The sequence below is a fragment of the Peromyscus californicus genome, unplaced genomic scaffold, assembly GCF_007827085.1.
Source record: "Peromyscus californicus insignis strain IS unplaced genomic scaffold, ASM782708v3 Scaffold_13__1_contigs__length_99412109, whole genome shotgun sequence".
NCBI classification, from domain to species: Eukaryota; Metazoa; Chordata; class Mammalia; order Rodentia; family Cricetidae; genus Peromyscus; species Peromyscus californicus.
Window position 1 is genome coordinate 24,246,043 of NW_026294424.1, and position 25,344 is coordinate 24,271,386.

Here is a 25,344-nt window from a genome sequence, read left to right on the forward strand (position 1 = left end):
TGGAGCGTTTTTTCTCCTGAAAACTGCTTCCAGCTGACTTGGTGGGTGTTGATTGGCTCTTGAGGGGGGGTAGGAAAGGGGGCTTCTGAGGTAGACAGGTGTCCTGGGATGGACGGCTGTCATCTGCCACCCTGGAGTTGTCCATCTTTCCTGGCTTGGAACTCTGGCTGCTTGTGTCTTACAGGATACTTATGAGACAGAGAAAAGCTTAGAAAAAAAAAATAATAATAATAATAATTTTCCTTTGGGGGGTTCCCAGGGTGAGAGGGGGGTCCCGAGACCAGGAAAGTTTGGGTTTGGCACTTATCTGAAATAGATCCAACCTGCCCAGATGGATTTAAGCTGGTTTATGGAGCTTAGAAAAAAATTTAAACATATTAAGAAGCATCCATAAGAAAATTAATGTCTTGGGCTGGTGACCATGACATGACATTGTAGTGTTTAGTACTCTGCTTATATTGGTTAGTGTTAGTGAGAGAGAGAGAGAGAGAGAGAGAGAGAGAGAGAGAGAGAGAGAGAGAGAGAGAGAGCTGAGATAAGCTTTATCAGAAACAGATTATTTAAGGCACCTGTTTTCTTTATTAGTTTAGCATCCAGGAGACACAGGTGATCAATTGCTGAGAGCATTTAACAGTAATAGGTGGTTATATTAAAGTCTGTTTTTGCAGAGCCCAGACACTTTTGGGTCTGGGGGTTTAAATACCTTTCAACTGTTACTGTTCCTTTACCACCTGGGTATATATCTGATGGTCCTTGGCCTCCAGCTCTATGGTGGTCCTGTAACAATTAGTTGAGTAGTTAATTAGGAATGGGAACTAGAAAGGAAGAGCTTGTGGGGTGAGACCTCATTCTCCTGGAATTGGTGACAAGGCAGTGGATCCTGGTGTCCTCTGGAACTTGAGAGAGAGCGGGGCCCTGTCTGTGTCACTGCATATGAAGAGAGGTTTTTCTGTGATGGAGGGGAGATGAAAGGTTTCAGATGAGACAGGTGGACCCAGGGAGGAAAGCCCTTGAGCTTAGCAGCTGTGGGGGTTACAAGAATTACCTTGAAGGGTCCCTGCCATGTAGGGGGAAAGGGTGAAGGGCACTGGCCCGGAGGGGAAAGAAGAACCTGATCCCCAATGTGGATTGGGGGTGGATAAGGACTGTCACATGGCTGAGGTAAGGAATGGTCTGCGAAGTTCCACAGGACAGACCTTTGGTGACATAGCAGGGGAGTTAACAGGCTGTCTGGAACAGTTGGAGGGTTGGATAGAAGACCTGGTGTTAGAACTGGCCTTCCATACATTAGTTCAAATGGAGGAAATTGGAAGAGGCTTCTTGGGAAGGGCCCTCAGCCTGAAAAGAGCTAGAGGCAATAATCTTACCCAGTTGAGGTCAAGTTCCTGTGACATCTTAGTAAGAATAGATTTTAAAGACCAGTTAGTTGGTGTGCTCCACCTTTCTTGAGGATTAAGGATGGTATGGGATATGAAAATGCCAAGGAATGTTAAGAGCCTTAGCTAGTGTCTGGGAAACCTAGGAGGTGAACTCCAGACCATTGTCAGACTAAAGGGAAGCAGGAATCCCAAACTGAGGAATAATTTCTCAGAGAAGATCTGCAACTGTCTGAGCCCACTTATTAGAAACAGGGTACACCTCCACCCAATTTGGAAATGAGTCCACCATCATGAGGAGATGTTTAATTCTCCTGACAGTGGGCATGTGGGTAAAATGGAACTGCAAGTCAGTCCCTGGAAGGGAACCTCTAGCCTGGTGGGTGGGAAAAGGCTGACTACTGTACCTGGTATTAGGGTCTGTCCTTTGGCAAATCTCACAAGAGGCAGTTATAGTTCTTAAGAACTGTAAGTCCTCAGAGGTGGGCTGCAGGTGAGCTTTTATGAATTGAGGCAGAACAAGACTATTAGGGTGAAAGAGCTGGTGTAGACAGGACAGAATTTGCCTAGTGTCAGGGGTTCCCTGTGAGGGTGTAAGCTGCACTGTATGGATTCCCTGTAGTGGGTGAGGTGAGACTTGGCCCTGGAGGGCTGCTGTCTTGGCTGCCTGGTCAGCCCGGTTATTTCCCTTGGAGATGATGGAGCTATCGGTCTGATGAGACCAGCAGTGGATAATTCCTATAGCCTTGGGGAGGTGGTAAGCCTCCAGCATGGCCATTATTTGGCCTGAGTTAGATATGGATCCCCCTTTTGTTGTGAGAAGGCCACGCTCCCTCCAAATAGCAACGTGGGAGAGGAGGATATGAAAAACATATTTAGAGTCTGTGTAAACATTTAGAGATTGCCCCTGTGCCAATTAGAAGGCACGGGTGAGAGCTATCAGCTCAGCCTGTTGGTTAGTGGTGTGTGTGGGTAATGCCTGTGCCTCTACTATCTCAGTATCTGACACTATGGCATAAACCGCTTTACAGGTCCCTAAATGTAAAAAGCTGCTGCCGGGTGGTGGTGGCGCACGCCTTTAATCCCAGCACTCGGGAGGCGGAGCCAGGCGGATCTCTGTGAGTTCGAGGCCAGCCTGGGCTACCAAGTGAGTTCCAGGAAAGGCGCAAAGCTACACAGAGAAACCCTGTCTCGAAAAACCAAAAAAAAAAAAAAAAAAAAAAAAAAAAAAGGAGCTGCCATCTGTGTACCAGGTATACGTGGCCTGAGGAAATGTGCCCTCTCGTATGTGTGGAGGGTGAGGTAACAGTTCCTCCAAGGTTTCAGTGTAGGGATGAGAGGGAGAATAGTCAGCATTAGGTTGAGGGAGGAGGCTTGAAATATTAAGGGATGGACAGGTCTGGAAAGTAAGTGTGGCATCTTCTAGTAATTCTACCTGTAGAGAAAGAACCCAGGAAGGAGGTAAAGTTTGTAAGTCTTTGTAAGTTAAGAGATGGGACAGGTTATGAGAGAAGACAGTAACAGGTGACCCAAAGTTTAGCTTCTTTGATTCCCGAATAAGGAGCTCTGCAGCTGCTAAGGCATGAATGCAGGGTGCCCAGCCCTGACTGGTAAGGTCTAGCTTCTTTGACAGATAGGCTACAGGTGCAAAGGAGGGTCCCAGCTGATGCCCTAGGGTTCCGAGGGCAAATCCCTCCTTCTCTGCTACACAGAGGGAGAAGGGACGAGTTAGGTCTGGGAGGTGAAGTGCTGGGGCCTGGAGAAGAGCCTGTTGGAGCTTCTGGAAGGGTTTAGTAATGGGGTGAAGGAGGGGATCATGTAGGGAGCCCAGAGGTGCCTCATATAAGGGGTGAGCAAGGAGAGAAAAAGATGGAACCTAAGACCGTAGGAAGCCAGCTATTCCTAGGAAAGACAGAATCTCCTGTTTAGTAGAAGGGACTGTGAGGGACTGGATTAGGCACTTTCAGTCTACAGTAATAGCCTTGTGGGTTGGAGTAATGGATAGACCCAAATAGGTGACCTGGGGAGTTGACAGCTGAACTTTAGAAGAAGATACCCTGTAATCCTGGCAGGATAAGAAATTTAGGAGAGCAGAGGTGTTAGTTTGGCTAACCTGTAAGGATGGACTACAGAGTAAAATGTCATCTACATACTGTATTAGTTTAGAGCCAGGGAGAGACAGAGAAAGCAGGTCAGAGGCCAGAGCCTGACCAAATAGGTGTGGACTGTCTCTGAATCCCTGTGGCAGAACAGTCCAGGTCAGCTGTGTGGACAGGTGAGTGTCAGGGTCAGTCCAGGTGAAAGCAAAGATATTTTGAGACTGAGGGCTGAGAGGAATAGAAAAGAAGGCATCTTTGAGATCTAGAACTGAGAAGTGAGAGGTTCCTGAAGGGACAGTGGACAGGAGAGTATAAGGGTTAGGCACTACAGGATGGAGAGGGACCACTGCAGAGTTAATGAGCCGGAGGTCTTGAACCAGGCTATAGGTTCCATTAGACTTTTTAACTGCAAGTATGGGGTGTTAAAAGGTGAAGAGGTTGGATGGAGCAGCTTTTTCCTGTGAAGGTCAGAAATGATAGGCTTAAGTCCTCTTAGGCTCTGGAGTGAGAGAGGGTACTGAGCTTGGGTGATATATCTGGTAGGGTCCTGTAACTGGATAGTAATAGGCAGATGGTGCCATAGAAGGGTTCTGGGTGTCCCAGACTATTGGGTCTACCTGAGAGGCTGGCAAGGGAAAGAACTGTTAGAGTCAGTAGGGTGGGTGGCTAGGAGAAGAAGAGGAGCTGCTGGTGAGTCTGGGGTGAGGAGAATGTGGGGAGCAAATGAAATGGATGCTCCTACCTTAGCTAGAAACTCCCTTCCCATTAGAGGCACAGGGCAGGTTGGCCAAGGCACGTGAAGGCGGAGACCCCCTGGGAGTCTAACAGCATTTACTGCTTCGTCAAGCCAGAGAAACGTGTCAGCCTTATGCAGACTGAGGATGCAGCCCAAGGACCGGGGTCCTTCCTCGAGAATTATATCTCAAACTGCAGACGTGGGAGATGGCTAGAAAATTTAGCCTGCGATAGGGACCGACTGTAGCCAGTGAAGGCCGTGGCCCAGGGTACCCCCAGTCTCAGGGACACCAGAGGTACACCCAGTCTCCGGACACTCGATGGTTGTTCCCATGGGTCCAGGAGACTGTTTATGTTGTCTGAAAAGTGGGGGACTCAACAATTGCAGTAGCTGGTACTGTGTGCAGGATCCGGTAGCCAGGCAAATGGAAAGTGGGCTGTCATAGATGGAGCAGAGTCCCCGATAGAGGTTCCTGGGTGCAAAGTGCCAGGAGGGCCTGTTTTACACGACACCAGTGTTGGTTTTAGTGGTGCTCTTACCCTGCGAGGAAAAGTCACCAGACACAACAAAAACCCACTATCAAGAGTTTTATTAAGAAGAGGAAAGGACAGTGTGGTCAGGCCTGCTGGAAAGACACATGAGGAGAAGAGGGAGGGAACATGGGATCCGCCTCTTAAGGGCTACCCCACACATGTGCACATGGGCCCGCATGCCTATTCCATGCATGCGTATAGATCACGTGGTCACACTGCACACAATTTACGTGACCACACAGCACATGGATTGCACAGGACGTATGACCCAGAAATGACTAGGCAGAAATGACTAGTGTCTTGCTGGGGCATGAGCGATCATGGGTCCGTGGCTAGAATTTCCATCAATATCCTGTGCCATTGTATTTTGGAAGTATGTGATCTGCTTTTTTATTTTGATTTTATGGGTGATTACAGTTAAGAGATTGTTATGAGTCTCCAAAAAGACTTTTGACTTTGTACTTTTGAAACAGGTTGAGACTGTGATAGACTCTGGGGACTTGGGAAGTTGGACTAAGTGTCCCCAGAGCACAGTGTGTAAGGGCTTCCCTGTGCATGTTCTTGAGTCTAATTCAGTGGCTTCTGGAAGCTTTGTTGGGGAGGGCAGAGCTGGATTCGAAGACTGACCCAGTCTTACCCTGGGTTAGACAGATTGGGAATCCTGCAGGTCTGGGCTGGAAGGTTGGCAAATACAGGCACACCCATGGCATCCCAGTCACCGCCTTCCATCTGCGTCCTATCACAGAATAATTCTCAGGAAGTCAAAAGCATAGTTTTGAAGGGATGGACTGTAGCAGGGGGAGTTGTGGGTGACAGACCTGTTCTGTACACCTGTTGTGGGAGTGTTATGTGACTGTATGTGGCTTAGAACTCATACAGCTATAAGAAAAAGTCAGGTTTGATATGTAACTCCTGGTAACCGAGCATGTGTGGTAATCCCATGTTACTCATGTGAAACTCCAGCTAGGTACAGCCCAGCCTTCGGGCTGCTCTGGCCTTGTTCCAGCTTGGTCCCTTGGAAGTGTACTCTTAGTAAGTTGTCTTTGTCTGCTAAATTCTTCCTTTGGGGACCCAAGAACCTGGACCCCTTCTGGAATATTAATATTAATAGGAAATCTGTGGTTTCTGGGAATTTGAGAAGAGATGGACTGTAGGCGAGAAAACCAGAACGGAGTTAGCGACCCCATGGACCACACTGATCGTCCTCAGGCCGCCAGGGTTTTTCTTGTGGGACAGTCCAGAAGCACGGCCCATGGAAGGCTGACATCGCTTCCTCCAGGTTTCAAAGAACCATTCTGACCCGCTTTCAGGTAGGTCTTCCTGCTCTTCTTTTCTAGACACCGGAAATTCGACCCTTGTAAGGGCTCATTAACCCTGGGTGTGCAGAGGACCCGAAGGAGGAGAAACCTCCGGCAGAATCGAACATCTCCTGCTGGTAGGAGAGGCTCCTGGAGCCAGACCCAAAATATGCGGGTCTGCAGCTGCTGGTTTTCCTTGGGCGAGGGAGCGGCCGGGGGGGGGGGGGGGGGGGGGGGGGGGGGGGGGGGGAGCTGCAGGTTCTCATTGGGGGGCCAGGGGTGGGGGACGATGATGAGACCAGAAGGGACATGAGACACCAACTACTTTACTGGAAGGAGAATGCTAAAAATGTGTGTGCCGAAGCCCAGCCCAGGGAGGTGGAAGTGAGCCCAAGCCTGTAAACATAAGGCCCTGAGATCTGAAGGGGCCCGTGGAGTGGGGGCGGGGCCAGGTGTGGCTGTCCTCCTAGGCCAGCCCGGACTGCCTGTTTACACTCTGGTCACACTGTGGTGGCTGTGTTTTCCCCTCCAGGTGGACTGTGAGCCGAGAGCAGGCAGGGCAGATCTGTTCTCCTTGGCACTCTTGAGAGCCAGTTTCTCTCACGGGCTTAATAATTAAGGCCTCTCAGCCTCCTGGGCCCAGGGCCCTCCTCACGCTGAGAACTATGCTTTGTTTCCAGGCCTTCTCGCTACAGCCTGAGCCCAAAGGTGCTCCTGCTGCTAGCTCTCTTGCCCATACCCACTTGATTGACCTTCAGCCTTTATCTGGGGTGGGTGTGGATCCTGTTGTCAGACCTGAACTATTGCTACAAAGAGCATAGCAGGGCATGGGACTTGGGGTTTGCCTTTGGCTTGAGCCCCCAGACTGTATTCTGCACCTGCACTGAAAGCCCCAGACCACTGATATGATGGGGGTGGGGGCAGAGTGACAGTTCTGTTACTGTTCTTGAGCAGAGCCGAATCGAAGAGCCTCCTTCCTTCTGAGTGGAATCCTGGCATTCCTGTCTCAGGCTTGATAGAGTAAGAGACCCTTGGGAGGCTTCCCAGAGGCTAGTGCCCTCTATTGCTGACCTGGGTCCCGGATTTCCCATGATGCATCATACTGGGACAAGCGAAGGTTTGAACAGAGAAGCCATGGTGACGGGATGCCTACAGCGAGACGTGGGGCTGCTGCGGAGGCAGCAGCTCCAGCCACCAAAGCAACGGGCTGGCAGGGAGCTGGTGTTGCAGAGGTGTTGAAGATCCATTAGAGGGAAAGCTGTTGCCTCCTAGCAGAAAAATTATCTGGGTGGAGACATGTGGTTGTGTCTCCTAATTTCCCTTAAGAGTTAATACAGTTGGGCAAGTCAAACTCCTAGGCAGAGCCCTCCCCTCAGGAAGGCCTATCTACTTCAAATTATGCTAAAGAGGTAGGAGGAATAATTATTCCTTTGATGAGATGATGTACTTTTTCTTGCCAGAATTCCTGCCCCCTAGCACAGTCCCTATAAGCCTTCCCGAGGCTCCATGGGTATGCCTACCTTTCCGAGTCTCTCCTTATGTTCCTTTGCTTCCAGGTACCAGCCAGTGCCTTAATTAAATGTTTTCTTTATAAGAGTTGCTGTGGTCATGGTGTCTCTTCACAGCAATAGAAACCTTAAGAAAGAGGGTCAGGGTGTTCTAAAAAACAAGTCAAGGTCATGGTTGGGGCAGGTCAAATGCTAGGAAACAGAGACTTAAAAACAGAAACTTAGCTCTTACAATAATTGGAAACTCATTTTTAACACTATAGCATAATGGCTCCTGCCTTCAAAATGGAGTCGGGCTGGCTCCCCCGTGGGGTTCCCAGAGCCTCTTCTCACTGAGGCGCTTCCTTATCGTAAGCACACATGGGCCAGGCCCTCACTGACCCTCACACTGCTCTCTAGGGTCCCGTGAGTGGGAGTTGGCGTCCTGGGATGTAAGGCTCTGGGATTCAGACAGGACGTTACTCCCAAACGTCCTGTCTCCGCCTGTGCTTCTGCCTGCTATTTCTCTGGACCTGTTCAAGGTAGTCCCATTTTCCTGGTAAAGGTAATTTGGGGGGGCTGAGGAGATGGCTCGGCGGGTGAGGCACTTGCTGCACAAACAGGAGGCCCTGAGCTCACATCCCGGGTGCAGTGGTGTGATCTAGTCCGTTTTACACAAGCGTGGGCACACATGCACACACATCCATACACTAACTAAATGTGAAAACAAGTAATATCAAAAATAAATAAGGGGCAGAAGACATGGCTCAGTGGTTAGAATCATTTGCTTCTTGTAGATGGTGGGGGTTTGGTTCTCAGCACCTGCACGGTAGCTCACAAACGTCTATGACTCCGGTTTCAGGGGACCTGATGCCTTCTTTTGACCTCCTTCAGTATCAGGCATGCATGTGTGTGGCATATACACTCTTGCAGGAAAAACACACATACATCTAAAATAAAAAATATAAAAAATTAAAAATATGTAAGGGCCTTAGCTAGGGTTTCTATTTCTGTGAAGAGACACCATGACCATAGCAACTCTTATAAGGAAAACATTTAATTGGGGCTGGCTTACAGTTCAGAGGTTTAGTTCATTATCATCATGGTGGAACATGGCAGCATGTAGACAGACATGGTGCTGGGGAAGGAGCTGAGAGCCCTACATCTTGATCTGCAGGCAGCAGAAGGAGTCTGTGACCCTGGATATAGCTTGAGCGCAGGAGACCTCAAAGCCCACCCCCACAGTGACACACTTCCTCCAACAAGGCCACAACAAGGCTACTCTGACGAGGCTATCCCTCCTAATAGTGCCACTCCCTATGGGGACCATGTTTTTTCAAACTACCACAGTAAGACAGTCATGGTAGCACATGCCTTTAATCTTAGCACTTAGGAGGAAGTAGATCTTTGTGGCTTTGAGGCCAGTCTGGTCTAAATAGCAAGTTCCAGGCCAGCCGGACCTATATAGTGAGAGCCTGTCTAGAAATAAATTAATAGACTGGGTGTGGTGATACATATCTTTCATCCCAGCACTTGAGAAGGAGATGCAGGCAGATCTCTATGAGTTTGAGGTCATTCTGATCTACATAGAAAGTTCCAGGCCAGTCAAGGCTATCCTTGTCTTAAAATAATAATAATAATAATAATAATAATAATAATAATAATAACAACAACAACAACAACTGAGGAAGACATTTAACACCAACCTCTGGCCTATACGTGCTCATGACATATGAGCATACTTGTGTACACACACACATACACACACACACACACACACACACACACACACACACACACACACACGTACACATGTCAAACTTGAATGACAGCATAGAGTATGATTACATTTTTATCAAATGCCTGGAGTCTGTATATCAGTGGTTCTCAACCTTCTTAATGATGCGACCCTTTAATACAGTTCTCATGTTGTGGTGACCCCCAACCATAAAATTAGTTTCATTGCTACTTTATAACTGTAATTTTGCCACTGTTATGAGTCATAATCTAAATAGCTGTGTTTTCCAATGTTCTCAGGCCCCCAAAGGGGTTGTGACCCACAGGTTGAGAACCACTGCTGTAGCTGGAAGGTTGGTGCTTGCCTAGAGCTGCGGGGGGGGGGGGGGGGGGGGGGGGAGGCGGGGGCGGGGCGGGGCCGGGAGCAGGAGATTAGTAGCTGAAGGGGGTTTCATGTTAGGGTGATGGAAATGTTCTGAAGTTGATTGTGAACGTGACTGCACAACTTGAAAGCCACCAACAACCAGTGTGCACACGGTGAAGCCTCGCTCAGGTGGAAAGAAGATGGCTCTCACCTGCCCCCAGCCCAGACCCCGACACTGAGGGTGTAGGCCCACACTTGGCATGGGTGAAGAAGACCTTTATTTCAGAAAAGTCAATGAGAGACTTCTCATGCTGTCCCTCTTCTCCTGTCAGGGTGGGAGCTTGGGCCTCGTGAAGTCTTCCCAGGCATGTCTGTGCATTAAGATACGGCTTTTCCTTACTGGGTAGACCTGGGATGGCCTTGGCTCTGGGGCTGCTAAGTTCAGGCTGTAACATATGCCGGGCTCCGTTTCCTCCCGTGAAGCGCTTTATGCCAGGAAGAGAATTAGCTGGGACAGCAGCTCAGTTACTCAGGGTATGTTTCAGAGACACAAGCTTGAAGGTTACCAAGACCTACTAAACTGGAGATTTCAGGGGGGGGGCCCTTAATGGTTGAGAACCAGGGCAGATTCTGAGGTCCATGAAGCAGAGAATGTCTGCCTCACCCCGTGTGCAACCTTGGCACTGGGTACTGGCTGCATGGCATGCAATAGCAGTGATGAGGACTTTGTTGAATGATGAATGAGTGAGTGAATGAGTGAATGGTGGTTTTAGCCCCATGTCACTGGCCATTCCTTCCCATCTAGGGGTCAGCCAGGATATTTGCACGCTGGTGAAGAGAGAAGGGCGTGGATCCTTCGCTTCTGCTCCGGGTAGGCTCAGTCAGGGCTCTGAATTATTAAGCAGCTCCTTTCATATTGCCTCCTTAGACAGAGTTTGGCTCTTTGACCACCCCTCCCCCAACCTGCATAGCACTCTGCGTTTGGTTTCAGAACTGCCCTCTCCCCCTACATCGTTCCGGCCCAGGAAGAAAAAGCAGGAAGCAGCTGGAAGGATGTTTGTACATTTTCAAGTTAAAATCTGCCCAGACTGTAGCACAGCTGGCGTCAGGGAACCACTGCAGGCAGGCCAAGTGTTTCTTAGAAATCCTGAGGGGGTGTGGCTACATGCGAGGAGCACACTCTGCCCCCCACAGTCAGGAGGAGGCCAGAGGCTGGACCGCAGTGCCTTCCCTCACTGCTCCTGGGTGAGGGCTGACTCTCTGATTCTCTGGCTGCCACTCCCCTCCAATGCCCTAAAGCCAGGGTTTCTTTGCGCTCACACCTGAATCACCCCCTGGGTCATCCAACCCCATGACCTGTCCTCTGTAATCGCATGTTTTAGCAGACTACTAGCTGGCTTCAGATAGGCTAGGCACAGCGTCAGGACACTGAGGTGTCATGCCGTCTGTTTAAGGAGCTCATGGCTCCCTGCCACTGGCCCTACCCTTCTGAGGCCACTACCCTTAAGTGACAGTCACTAATCACCCTTTGAGGTCATCTCACTCCCAGTGGATGTGCCCCGCCTTTCTTATTGGCCTCCGAAGTCTGATACAATAGGCAGGCTAAGAAGCTAATTGAACCTTGTTTTCTGGGTTGTAATCATAATGACAAAATGAAGCATGTGTTAGTCAGTATTCTATTGCTGTGAAGAGACACCACAAGCCTGGCAACTCTCATAAAGAAAACATTTAATCGGGGCTGGCCTACAGATTTAGATGTTTGGCCCGTTATCATCATGTTGGGAAGCATGGTAGTGACTGGGCAGGCATGGTGCTGGAGAAGGGCCAAGAATTCTACATCTGGATCAGCAGGCAGCAGGAAGAGAAAGTGACACTGGGCCTGGCTTGAGCATTTGAAGCCTCAAAGCCCACCCCCAGTGACACACTTCCTTATAGTACCACTCCTTTTGAGCCTATGGGGGATATTTTCATTCAAACCGTCATAAAGCACCCCTCACACCTTTGGGTGAAGAGCCAGGGCTATATCCTGAGGGTTTGGATTTCCTTTGCCCAAAGAGATGGCTTTTTCTTTTCTTTTTTAAAAAGAATTGTTTATTATTATTATTATTATTATTATTATTATTATTATTTTTTTTTATGTTTTGACTTTGTGCACCACAGTCATGCCTAGTGCCCACAGAAGCCAGAAGAGGGTGCTGGATCCGCTGGAACCAGAGTTTCATAAGGTTGTGAGCAGCCATGTGGGTGTTGGAAACTGAACCTGGGTCCTCTGAAGACAGCAAGTGCTCTTAACTACCGGGACACGACTCCAGCTGGAAGGATTTCTTTTCATCAAGTAGGTAAAGCACCCAAACCGTATCACCACTGAGGAGCCCCTTTTAATGTGGATAATTTGACATGGCATATTTTCTTCAGTTAAATTTTTAGACACATTTTGTTGTTGTTGATTTTGAAACTAGGCTTTGCTTCAGAATAACTTTATATCTACCGACAAGCTGTGGAGACTGCACAGAGGGTCTCATATACTTTTCATGGACCTGGCTCTTTCTGAGCCCTTGAGGTCTGAGCCCCGCCGGGTCTGCATCTCCCTGTCTCACCAAGGAGCACGTGGTCTAATTCCATAAAGTGAGCTGCTCTGGGATCGAGGGAGTGTGACAGCCATCTTAGAGGGGACACTACCCCTGGCTAAGGTTTACAGGCTTTGTGCCTGTTTGCTGGGCAGTGGTTGTGTGTTTGGTGGACTTTGACCTCAGCCTGGTAGGATGTTAGTGTGACCCTTGGTGGATCCCAGATCTGAGGATTGCCAAATGGTCAAAATGAGCTGGTGTCAGCTCACATCAAAAGAAAAAGGAGAAAAGACGTTGTAGGCAAAATTAACAGAGATATTGTAAGATTGCCTTAAAAAAAAATGCTTCCCCATTTAGGAGAGTGTGGCCCCATCATGCCACCATTGAGGGGAAACTGCACAGGGCTGGGACAGGAATCGGTGCCGTGGGCAACCTCCTCCTCCTGGCTGCCCACCCCAGGCCGCTGGCACACTGCTGTCTTAGCTCTAACGCTTCTCTTCCCCTCTGTCAGACTTGGAATTTTCTACTGTAATCAGGATCCACCTCTAATGATTTTTGACCCTCTTCCTGCTAACACATGCCTTAGCCAGAGCCAAAAAGGCCCATACCTTTCCAGGAAAGGAATGCCAGCTGAATGGATGTGTGCTGGGTGTTGTGTGGGGTGGCTGAGTTAATGTATTTGCTCTTCAAGAACTCCAGAGGAGGCTATTGAGATGCCATTCCCAGCTTTATCTGGCTCTTTTTTTTTTTTGTGGGCAGGGATGGGGCATTGGATTGAGACAGGGTCTCCTGTTGCCCATGGCCTCACATTCACTATGTACCTGAGGACCATTTTGAACTGCCCACCCTTCTGCCTCCTCCTAAGTTCTGGGGTGACAAGTGTATACCCCCATACCCACCTTATTCTGGTCTTTTATGAGTTATTTTGTTTTAAGCATTTCTTACTGCCGCATTCATATCAGAAATGTGGAAAAACTGAAAAGAAAATACCCAAGTTCCATGAACTGGTCAATAATTAGAGTAGGGCTGGCGAGGTGGCTCACGGGGGAAGGAGCTTGCCAACAAGCCTGATGATCTGAGTGCCATTTTTAGAACCACATGGAAGAAGAGACCTGACTCCCACAAGTTGTCCTCTGAGCTCCACGTGTCCATGCTGAGGCACACATGAGTCACCCCTACACTGAATAAAAAAATTAAGTGCTGTGGATATTGCTCTGTATAAATAAAACGCTGATTGGCCAGTAGCCAGGCAGGAAGTATAGGCGGGACAAGCAGAGAAAAGAATTCTGGGAACAGGAAGGCTGAGTTAGGAGATGCCAGCCTGCCGTCCAGGGAGCAACATGTAAAGGCACGCAGGTAAAGCCACGGAACACGTGGCGACATATAGATTAACAGAAATGGGCTGAGTTTAAGTGTAAGAGCTAGTCAGCGGTAGGCCTGAGCTAATGGCCGAGCAGTTTAATTAATATAAGCTTCTGGGTGATTATTTTATAAGTGGTTGCGGGGCCTGTGGGGCTGGGCAGGACTGGAGAAAACTCCAGCTACATTTAAGTGTAATTAAAAAGAACCAAGCCAAACACACACGAAGCTCTGAGTAGTTATTTCTCCAAAGGTCAATAAATAACCAAAGAGCTCATGAAGAATGCCTGACATCATCATTACTTCAGAAAGCGCAGATCAGAGCGACAGTGGAGAGAGGGGGGGACTTGTTGGAAACCAGGGTTCAGCGAAGCATGCCTCTCAGAAACTGGGGACTACAGCCTGTTCAGAGAAACAATGGCGCTTAACAGTGAGGTTTCCTCCAAGCTGCCAAAGCAGATGGGTTTAGTGGTGCAGCTGGCAATTTTCCAGAACAACTGAAGGCTAATGTGTGTTTAAAAGAGTTCTGAGTGCCTGTGACTGGACTGAGAGCGGCTGTGACCATTTTGCAAACGCGCTACGGTGGAACCGAGGGCTGGGTTGGTGTGGAGAAGGCAGAGCACGTGGCCCTCCGTGAACTCAACCCTCTCCCATTGCGCTCTGTAGGTAAGCTTGGTAAACTCACTGGTTTCCCAGAGTGATTTGTTGTTGGGACCTTAGACGGAGAAGTAGAGTTGTTCACATCTCCCCCGGGGAGGAATTTCAGCATCACGGACTGTGCTGTGCAAATGCCCCTCCAGCCAACATACGATGCAGGGAAGAATGGACAACGCTCTCTGGAGACGGTCCTCACTCTACCAGAGCCTGACCTTGTGGTTGGGTTACAGAGCTACATGGCCTCCTGTAGCTGGCAAGGCTGAGGATGGGCGCTCCAAGAAGGTGGAGTCGCTCCCAACGCTGGGGCCTGGGCATCTCGAAAAGGGCATTTTCACTTTCAGGTTTCCATTTATGGTGGTTTCAAGATGTTCAAGGAGTCTGGGAGGGTGCTCCTCCATGCAGTTAAAGAGGTATGACCTGTATAGAAAAGAGTCGGGGAACAAGTTACTTCCCAAACTAAATTTGACCTCGTGAATCACTTTGTTAACACTCACGATGTGCTCTGTGCCGCTTTTCTTAGCTGTGAGAGGTGTGGTGAGTGGGTGGGACCGAGAGGAGAACATAAGTTCATCGGAGCTGTCAAGTGAGGACAGATAGAGGATGCTGCGTTCAATAGACTATGGGGCTGGAGGTGAGCCATAGCCCAGTGAAAAAGGGCTGGCCTAGCACGTGTGAGGCCTTCGTTGACTCTCCAGCTGCCAAAATGCAAAATAAAATAGGGTCCCAGTTTCAAAATCTTAAAGTACACAAGTTGGTGTAGATTTTGTCAAATTGTCCTCTATTCAAGCAACTCAAGTCCCTACTGGCAAGAAAGAAGGAAAAACGATCTGTTAAGTAGTGACCCTGAGGTCTTCCACAAATACCTTTTATATCTGTTTATGCAAGTATAGACAAAGGCTTCAAAATGGGCTTCCACGTCCTAAGTCACAGAGTGTGTTCATGTAAGATGGTGAGACACGTCAGCGAGTGACCTCATAAATAAGGCACGCGTCTGAAATGGAAATTATTCAGCTCTGAAAAGTGAGCTCCTGACATATGCCGCAACATGAATGGGCTTGGAAGACACGCTACATGAAGTGCAAAGGCTCCAGTTCTCCTCCTGTGAACTGCCCAGGAGAGTGAGCTTTCAAAGACACAGGTAGAGTGGTGACCGGGAGGGAGAGGGACGGGAATGACGGTCCACATTTAAATTTGGAGAGATGAAAGCGTGTACTCGAGGTCGATGGTTGGGATGATTGCGTAACATGAATGCACATAGTACCATCAAGTGGATGCTTACACGTTGTTCAATGGTACATTTATTGTTCACATATTTTACCATGATTAAAATGTTGTTAGGTATTTCCCGTTTGTCCTCAACCAGGCTTCAGCATCCTCTCACTTCTGGTGGACAGGTCTGTGTTTGGTCTCCCATCACATTTGGAACCCAGAGTTGGCACAAGGGTCCCTGAGGGGTGGCGCAGAGGACACTCCTAGATGCAAGGTCAGTAGCAAAGGGGACAGTTTTAGAGGGACAGTCACCAGAAAGGACAGGCTTCCTGGGATGTCAGAGGCCCCCAGGCTTGCTCCTTCGGTTCTCCCAGCTGGGGACAGGAATCTAGTCCCTGGCTTCCCCTGCTTACAGGAAAAGAAAAAGCCCCAAATTAGCAAAAAGATTATTGCATGCCCTTTCAAACCCTCGTGAGTCAGTATTATGTAACAGCCTAGTCTGCATTAAAGGAGAACAGAAAACATCGATGCTTTTCCATGACATTTTTATTTCTCTCTCTGTGTGTGTCTGTCTGTGTCTGTGTGTCTGTGATTGGAGATTAGGGGACAATTTGCAGGTTCTCTCCTTCCATCATGTGGGGTCAGTTTGGTGGAACTCAAGTTCAACAGGCACCTTTACCCACTGAACCATCTCATTGAACCCTGCCCCCTCATGTTTTACCTTTTTTTAAAAAAAGATTTATTCACTATATTTTATGTTTGAGTGTTTTGTATGCATGTATGTGTGTGTATCATGTGTGTGCATGGTGCCCACAGAGGTCAGAAGAGGTCGTGGGATTCTCTGGAACAGGAGTTACAGATACTTGTAAACAACCATGTGGTGCTGGGAATTGAACCTACGTCTTCCACAAGAGCAACAAGTGCTTTTAACCACTGAGCTGTTTCTCCAGCCTCTTCATCAGAATATGTGTATTTTACATTTATTATTTGTTTGTTTAGTGTGTGTGTGTTTGTGTACATGTACTCAAGCATGTGTGCACATGGAGGTCACAGGATACCTTTGTGCATTCATTTTTTTCCTACCACATGGAACTCAGTTGTCTGGCTTGGTCAAGATCCTTTAACTGCTGAACCATCTCCCTGGCACCCCTGCCTGTATTTTAAGTAGTATATCTGCATTTGACCTGTTAATTACAGGACTCTGTAAAGCTGGATTTAACCTGTAAAAGAATGGGTTGGTTTGATTGCCCTGGACATACATTGACCTGTTCTGTATCTAACTCAGCCCTCTCCCAACATTCTCCTGAGCACTCTCTATCCTTTGGGCTATTCTCCTCTGAGTTGGCATTACAATCAGACTGGGTACCAAGGGCTCACTGTGTGTAAGACAGTCATAGTAAATACAGATTACAGGAGGACATTGTTTTAGACTCGCCCCAATGGACAATGGACAGAAATCAAAATGGAGTCACTCATGCTAAAATTACACATTACTATGTTGCTGTCTCTCCTTCCAAGAAACCATAAGACAGATACAAAGTTCCCAAACTGTAGGATAATTATGTCCTTCTGTCTGTCCTGGCTCACTATTCTTGTCTTGTGAGGAAAGTAACTTCCGAGTGGCTAGTTAACTCCTGTTCTGGGATTCTGCTTTTTTCACCTTAAACAGAGTGTTGCCTGATTCTAGAATCACAAATTAAGGCAAATCCCAACCTTGAAATTAGACTTACTATCATTTTGTTCTTTAACAATTCATTTCTTAACTTTTTTTATTATTATGTTTGATAGAGAGGATAGGCAGGAGGAACGTAAGCGTAACGCCAGGGTCTTGGCTGGGTATGGTGGCACACAGCTTTCATCCCCATGCTGGGGGCCAGAGGCTGGTGGATCTCTGTGAGTTCAAGGCTAGCCAGCTCTACAGAGTGAGACCCTGTTTCAAAACAAAAAACCAAAACCTCAGAGGCTCCCGAGCTGTGATTTCTACCTATCACAGTAAGGGTGCTCCCAGCTTTGTGCCTTGTCTCCAAATGGTAAGTACCTGCTGCCAAGGCCATAGTGACCCTCCGGGGCTTCCTTCCTAGCTCTCCACCATCTATATAGATGGTGGTACCTGTTTAGCTACCAACTTCAGGCTCTCAGCCACCTCCAAAGCCAGGACTGCAGAGGCCTGTCACGGTATGCCTTCTTCCTTCAGGGCCTCCCTCTCACCAGGGGTCGCAGGACCTAGAAGCCACCAGTAACATGGCATCCTCACTATGTGACTCAGATGTGACTGGCATGTCCTTAGCTTTGAGGAGTTGCTCTGTTTACTTATTTATTTTGTTTTTTCGAGACAGAGTTTCTCTGTGTCACCCTGGCTGCCCTGGAACTCACTCAGTAGACCAGGCTGGCCTCAAACTCAGAGATCTGCCTGTCTCCCAAGTGCTGGGATTAAAGGCTTGGGTGTAGTACTACTGGGGAATAGTTCTTTTTTTTTTTTAAATTGTGGTTTTTTAAAAAATTTATTTATTTTTATTTTATGCACATTGGTGTTTTGCCATGGGTGTTGGGTTCCCTGGCACTGGAATTACAGACAGTTGTGAGCTGCCATGTGGGTGCTGGGAATTGAACCCAGGTCCTCTGGAAGAGCAGCCAGTGATCTTAACCCCTTAGCCATCTCTCCAGCCCCTGGGGAATTGTTCTTTAAACTTTGCATCTTCCTGAGAGTTTCATTCTGTGGCCAACACTCTAATTGCCCAAAGTCAGGGCCCAGAGCAGCTGGGTAGGGCAGGACTGACAAAGATCAGCAGAGAGGTCTCTGCAGTACTCCGCGGCTGCCACCTTCCCAGGTATGAGACAGTTCAGGCCTTCCTCTCCTGAGAGCCTCTGACTGGGCTCACAGACCTCAGGCTAGGCGGCCTGGAGTCTCTCTTTTTTTCCCACCCCCCCCCCCCCTTCCATGTCCCTCTGCCCCTTTTTCTAGGGCTATCTCTATGAAGTGAAGATTCTTCCCAAATTTCTGGGCAGTGCAAGTACAAGATCTCCCAGGGACCCAGAAGGCCCGGACTCTAAACACCCTGTTTGTGTAGCCCTGGAGCTGAGTGGCTCGGCAAGGCATTTTCCTCAAAACTAGACACTTCTGTGCCTGGTGGTAGTCATGGGGCTGGGGGACCATGCCATGGGCCTGGGGGACCATGCAGGACACTCCATGCCAGGCAAGCTGCCTGTCCCCGCGACCCTCTTCCCGGGCTTCTCGCTCTGTGGCCATCACTCTTGATTTCCCAGGGCCAGCAAGCACTCAGGACAGCTGTGTGAAGCAGACACAGAGATTGAGAGAGAAATCCCATCAAGCCATCAGCTCCTGTTTTTAAAACTACAGCTTTCTTTTTTAACTGCACATGGGAAACAACAGTAAAAATCCAGTCAACTGGAAGGAGGGAGAGAGGGAAGAAAGAGGCTCTTGTGTCGTATGGATCTCGGAGAATTTGCTCTTAAATCTGTCTGTCTGTCTGTCTCTCCTCTTTCTCTCTCACACACGTACATATATAACTTTTCTTTTCCTTTTAACAGATCTTGCCTCAAGTTTATTTGTAATCAGCACAGGGCACTGATCGTCTGCAATGGTGTGTAGGTGTGTCACACCAGTCCATCTGTCTTCACATTGGCAGACAGAAACCTTTTCTATGGGGCCGTCACAAGGGCCTGGGCACCTTTGGGAGCCTGAACTGGAGCTGAGGCCTCTGCCTTGGTTTGAGTCTTGGGTTTTGGTTGGCAGAGCCTATGACCCTTGGCCACATAGCTTCTAATCTGCTTCCCAAGCTTGGGGTGAGCGATGAAAGCAGGATGGCTGAGCTTGCGGCTGGGGCCCTTTAGCATCTTGGGCTTCACAAGTGCCTTGATGGCCTCTGCACGCGCACTCATCACCTTCACGCCGCTGGCCTGCATCTTCTTCGGGCCTTCCCTGTTGGGCTTCTTCGCAAAGCCCATGGTTCCTCAGGAACTTGGGGTCGACCCCCTTAAGAGATTCTTATCTTTGTGACCTGGGTTACTTGAGGCCATTTTTGTAACATTTTCGAGATTGGTTGTGTGTGGCGTGGTTCTTGGACTTGGCACAAGGTCTATGTAGCCCTGGCTGTCCTGGAACTCACAGAGATCCACCTGCCTCTGCCTCCTGAGTGCTGGGATTAAAGGCGTGCACCACTATGCTTAGCTTTTTTAGTTTTTCATATTTTTAGTTCCTCTTAGACCACTCCATAGCCTAAGAACTCCCTTTTGGAAGAGACCCGGCTTCCCAGAGGTGGGACAGGCCGCTTCCCAGGGTTTTGTGTCTTCCTTCCTGTATTCAGCTAAGGACTTAAAGTCACACAATGAGGGGCCTTGAGGCTGTCCCAGCAGCAGCTGCGGAACCCAGCAAGGCAGCAATTACTCCTGCGGCTGCCACCAGCTCCGTCTCCACTCGAGACAGCAAGCTCATCCAGGGACAGTTAAGGTTATGTTACACTTTCTAAATCTAAAACTTCCTAGTTCTGAGATACATTGAGACTTCCTTTGGTTTGACAGAATCACTCACGTGTTCTTCTCTTCTGACTTGCTCTCCAGGTCGTACTTCTGTTCTTCTCACAAGTTAGCCCAAGAGAGCTCCCTGTCAACCCTCTGCCACCTGCCCCTGACTATGGGAGGCTGCTTGCCTTGTCTCAGTTGGCTGGGCCTGTCACAATCCTGCAGGCAGAGTGGCTTAACCCCAGATGTTTCTCACGTTGAAGATAGATGCAAGACCCAGGTGGCAGTACAGGAGGTCACTGTTGACTCCTGGAGTTCCCTCACACAAGGGACTAAGCCTGCCATGAGGATGCTACCCTCGCAAGCTCAGTCACCTGGAGCTGTCCCCCAAAGGCCTGCACCAAATACAGGGCAGAGCTTTAGCCTGAATCGACAGGGTGCACAGCGGGTCGGCTCCCGTCAGCCTTTGGGCAGTCTCTCCGGTTCCCACTCATGTGATAAGTGAAAAGCAAGTGTAAATGAAACGTTGCCCAATTCCCTCTTATCTTCCAGGACTGGGAGCAAGAAAATGCTCTTAGAATTATTACTGTGGATGTTAGTGATTCTGACGGTGCTCTTTGGAGAACTCCGAGAAGAGTGGCGTGGAGTGTTCCTTTGTCTGTAAGAAAATGTCTTCAGAAAAGCCTTCCTGGAGGAGAAGAGTTGTAAAAGGGTGGCGTCAAGTTCCCCGTGCTGGTCTAAAGATATCCCACACTGCTATGTCGAAAGATGCATTGAAGTGCACATGACTGTCTGCCCTCCTGTTCCTCCCATTCAGGACTCCGAGTCCTAAGCATGCTTTGTCACTAGCAAGGCAGAAAGTCAAACTTGGCCAGGACATGTTTCTGGTTCCAGCTAGGAGAGAAGGTGGTGTGGAGACCATGGGCGAGTCTGTCTTTTAGCTCTGGACTTTTTAAACTCTTTATCTCTGTTGTTATGATGTTGATGGTTCCATTCTCTATATATGACTAATAAATAATTACAGCCAACATTTATTGGATTCTTCATATGTCCCCAAACATTTAATCTTCATAAAAGTCTCATGAGGTAGATATTTTATCCATGAAACCACAAAATATCAAATAATCTAATTTCCTTTCTGGTCTTCAGATTCTGAGATGTACATTCCTAGAAGTCTTTACAGTTGTTTGGTTGATTTTAAAACTTTATTTTATGTATATGGGTGTTTTGCTTGCCTGTATGTCTGTACACTACATGCATGCCTGGTGCCTTCAAGGCCAGAGGAAGGCATTGGACCCCTGGGAATAAGTTACAGATGGTTGTGAACCACCATGTAGGAGCTGGGAACTGAACTCAGATCCTCTGTAAGAGTAGCAAGTGCTCTTAACTGCTGAGCCCCTTGGGGGGCTTTCATTTATTTGTTTTTGTTTATTTATTATTATTTTGTTTTGATTTTGAAACCAGATCTTGCTCTCTACTTAGCACAGGCTTTTTGGAGCCCGGGTTCTACCTGCCCCTGCCTCCTGACGTCATAGGAATGTTCCATGTCCAGCTAGAAGAAGTCATTAAGAGTTGCCACTGAGATCAAGACGGAGAAGTAAAGAGATAGACAGTAACACAGAGACAGGCAGAAAGAATGAAATCAAAGGAAAGATATGGAGAGGGGTTGGGGGAGGGGAGGGAGAGAGGAGCAAGGAAAGGAAGGTAGGAGGTGGAGAAGGAGGGGGTTGGCAAGGGCTGGTAAGAGGAGAGTAAAGGGCCATGGTCACGAAGGGAGGAGAATTTTAGGCAAGAACAAGACATTTGGAAAGTATTCTTCACTTCTGGTGTGTCCTTTACTCTTTCTTCCCTATCTAGGAAAAACTCAGTACAGAATCTGTTGTAATTCGTCTAGGGTAAGACGCCATCAGTGGTAAGATATTATTTCATATCTCCATAAGGAAGATGCAGAGTGAGACAGGGAGAGGGTGGGAAGAAAGCCACTCGTCACAAGTGCCCTTCATTGAAAATGTCCCAGTTTCAAATAAATAGGGCACATTTAATCTTTCACAGTCAGATTTACATGTTTTTGGTTTGGGTTTTATTTGGTTTGTGGTCTGAAACTCTAAATCCCTCTGAACGCTGGAATCACAGATCTACCCCCACCCCCAAGCTTGATTTTGATTTGTTTTGAATGCATCATTATCCCACAGTTCCAGAGCTGAGCTGCTGGATGTAGCTCAAAGGTAGAGCACTGGCTTGGTGAGTTTGAGGCCTCAGTTCAATCCCCAACACTGCAGATCTCAGCTACAGCTGTTTCATAAAAGAGAAAACTGGGCGGGGCATGGTGGCATGTGACTTTATCCCAGCCTTTGGGGTGTAGAGGCAGGAGGATCTCTGTGATTTTGAGCCCAGTCTGGTCTACATAGCAAGTTCCAGGCCAGCCAGGGCTACATAGCGAGACCTTGGTGGGGTGGGAGAGAATGAACATGAATGAACATGAACTGGGGGCTGGAGAGATTGCTCAGCAGTTAAGAGCACTGGCTGCTCTTCCAGAGGACCCAGATTAACTTCTCAACACCGATATGGTGGCTCACAACTCTCTATCACTCCAGATCCAGGGAATCTTAGCCCTCTTCTGGCCTCTTCAGGTATTGCATACATATTGTGTGCACATACACACACAGAAATACAATACTCATACACATAAGATAAAAATAAGTCTTAAAGAGAAAGAAACTGGCATCTCAGAAAAGCCACATGAGCTCTGGGGGTCACAGTTACTAAACAGCACACCAAGATTCCAGTCCCAGAAATAAATAAAAATAAATAAATAAATAAATCAAGATTCTAGCCCCAGGCAGTTTGATTCCCAAATTGTGCCCTTTGCAGAGTTGAGGATTTCTATTTCACATAAAATCATTGGTCAAACAGGGTTTTATCAGATTATGGTTAGTAATAAAATTATTTTTTTGTTTGAGTTCAGTCTGACTTCCAAGTCATTTTGTAGTTCAGGATAACATTGAATTCTGGATCCACCTGACTCTACCTCCCAAGTGGCAGGACTGCAAATGTGGGCCACTAGGCCTGACTCCAAAAATGACTTTTGAGTTTAAAACATACAGCTTGGCATACATAGTTCTCACAAGGAAGCGTTTTGTTTAGAACCTGCTGTTCAATCTGGAGAAAACAGAAGGTGACGCCTTGGGCTTTGTGGTTTAGAATTCCTTTCTCCTCTTTCAAATTAGGACTCAAATAAGGATAGGAAGGTCAAATACACTAATATCCACCAGCAAGGCCTCAAATAACCAGATTTGTCACCACCATGAAACAAGTATTTTCCTTCCACATCAACAGAAAGAAAGCTGTTTTGTGACTCACAGAAGAATGCTAACCAGGTTCTAAGACTGAGATTAAACATGTAAAATGTCAATAGATCGGCAGACAGTGTTCCATGGGAAACATTGTCCAACTTCCTTAATACTTCCAGCAGCCCTGGCTTTCAGGCCTAGAGCAGGCACCCAACAGCTCTGTTTCCCCATTACATGCTGGCTTTTTGTTTTTGCTTTCTTAGATAGGGTCTCTCTAGGTAGTCCTGGCTGTCCTGGAACTTGCTATGTAGACCAGGCTGGCCTTGGACTCAGAGGGGTCCTCCTCTGAGTGCTGGGATTAAAGGCATGAGCTACAAAGACTGGCCTGTACTGGCTCTTTAATAAGCTGCCCTATCCTTACAAAGACTTCTCTCCCAGAATGCTCTATCACAATCAAAACTCTGCAAGATGGAATCCCAACAGATCTGTCTTTTCTGTGAATTGTTCTGAAACCTTCTGACAGAATTAATGGCTTTTTCCTAGAACCTTATCATAATTCTGATTTTCTTTCCCCTGACTTTGCAAGGAGGAGAATGTCTCTTGCCAAGATGTTTGGCTCTCTCTCTGAGGGCAGGTATAATGTACATTATATTGGCAAACTGTCACATGCTGACTGAGCTCATGAGGTACTGGCTCTGCAAGAAGGGTTGCTTCTCTTCCACTGTAGACCAAAGCATGTTTGTCTCAAAGTGTCCACCAAGGCCCTTTGTTCAGGATTAGCTGACATCCAGAGAGAAGGACACCAAGACAGCCCATGTGACAACAGTTTTCTTGAGAAGCGCTGGAAGGTTAATCATGTTTACCAGAGGTCACTAATTTGTGTCCGTTGGTATAAAAACGCCTGCAGCGGGAACAGGACTCTGGAAGTTCAGTCTCTGGGAGCTCATCCATGGAGAGAGCTCAGTCGGGAACCCCAGCTCACAGCCTCGGCTTCCTCCACAGTCACTTCTGGGTGTTTGTAAGCCTGTTGGTGGGCTGGGTGCTGCTGTTAGTGCGGTTGCTGCGTTGGCTCTCTGTCAGGCTGTTCCGGCCACCTCCGCTGGATATCCAGGGACCCGCCGCTGCTTCTGTGTACGCGCTGCTTACTCTTTATTTCCACTTTTGCTTGTTGTAGGCTCAGTAAACTCACTCATTCAGAACCCCAATTACTATATCATAGATCATTCTCTGGGCAGATAGAGCAGACCTGAGTCATTGTTTGCTTTTTGGCCTTTTAATGAGGTAATATTTTAAAAACTTGGTTACAGTGACTGGTACGAGATGGGAGGAAGGGAGAGGAGACTCCGAGCCAGCCCCCACGGCTGGCTAATGGTGGAATCGGATAGTGAGGGCTGTAGACCCAGTGTGGCCCTGTCTGTGTGCTCCAGGCGCCAATCTTTGTTCTTTGTCTGTGTTCAGGTCTCAAGTAGCCCAGGCTGGCATCACATTCGATATTAGCCAAGCTTGGCCTTGAACTCCTGGTCACACTGTCCCTCATGCCCAGCTCTGGCCAATGATCTTGATACATTACAGCAACAACAAACAATATTTAAAAAGTACAGGTGCTGCTCAATTTAAAATGGAGTTTAATAAACTCCTTGTAAATGGAAATAATCATGAGTTAAAAATGCATTTAATGCATTTGGTCCACGACACACTGCAGCTCACAGGCCACATGTGCCTAGAACAGCTATGAATATGGCCTAACACAAATTCTAAACTTATTTAAAACACTATAAAGAAGTTTATTTACTTATTTTTTTGATAACTCAGTTGTGAAATTCTCAAACGTGAACTAGATGCCAGTGCCATGTCTCAGTGTGATGAAAAGTAACCATATGTGCACTCCAGTTGTATGGTGTAGTGTTCTATTATCTTCCAAGCATAGCCAGCTGAACTGACATTTACCTGTGTGGCTTGGTGAATAAATGGAGTGCTTGTCAATACAATGACAGATTAATTAATTTATGTAAAAACAACCCATTGCAGACAATAGGCATCTGACGTTGTTTAGCAGGCAGGTGTACATTCCTGATAGTTAAGAATGCTTCCACTCCCCTGCCTCACCCCCCCACAATGCTTTCCTTCGGCCCCTTCCTGATGTGTTGGTGGCT

General features: G+C 47.8%; 1 long non-coding RNA gene across 1 annotated transcript in view; it reads left to right on the plus strand.

Annotated features, from left to right (window-relative positions):
- Nucleotides 1-21,266, plus strand: part of LOC128108300 (uncharacterized) — a 41,032-nt gene extending 19,766 nt beyond the window's left edge. The window contains exons 3-4 of the long non-coding RNA XR_008217418.1: nucleotides 6,082-6,179; nucleotides 11,791-21,266. This is a non-coding gene — a long non-coding RNA (uncharacterized LOC128108300). The remainder of the gene's footprint in view (nucleotides 1-6,081; nucleotides 6,180-11,790) is intronic.
- The last annotated feature ends 4,078 nt before the right edge of the window (nucleotides 21,267-25,344 follow it).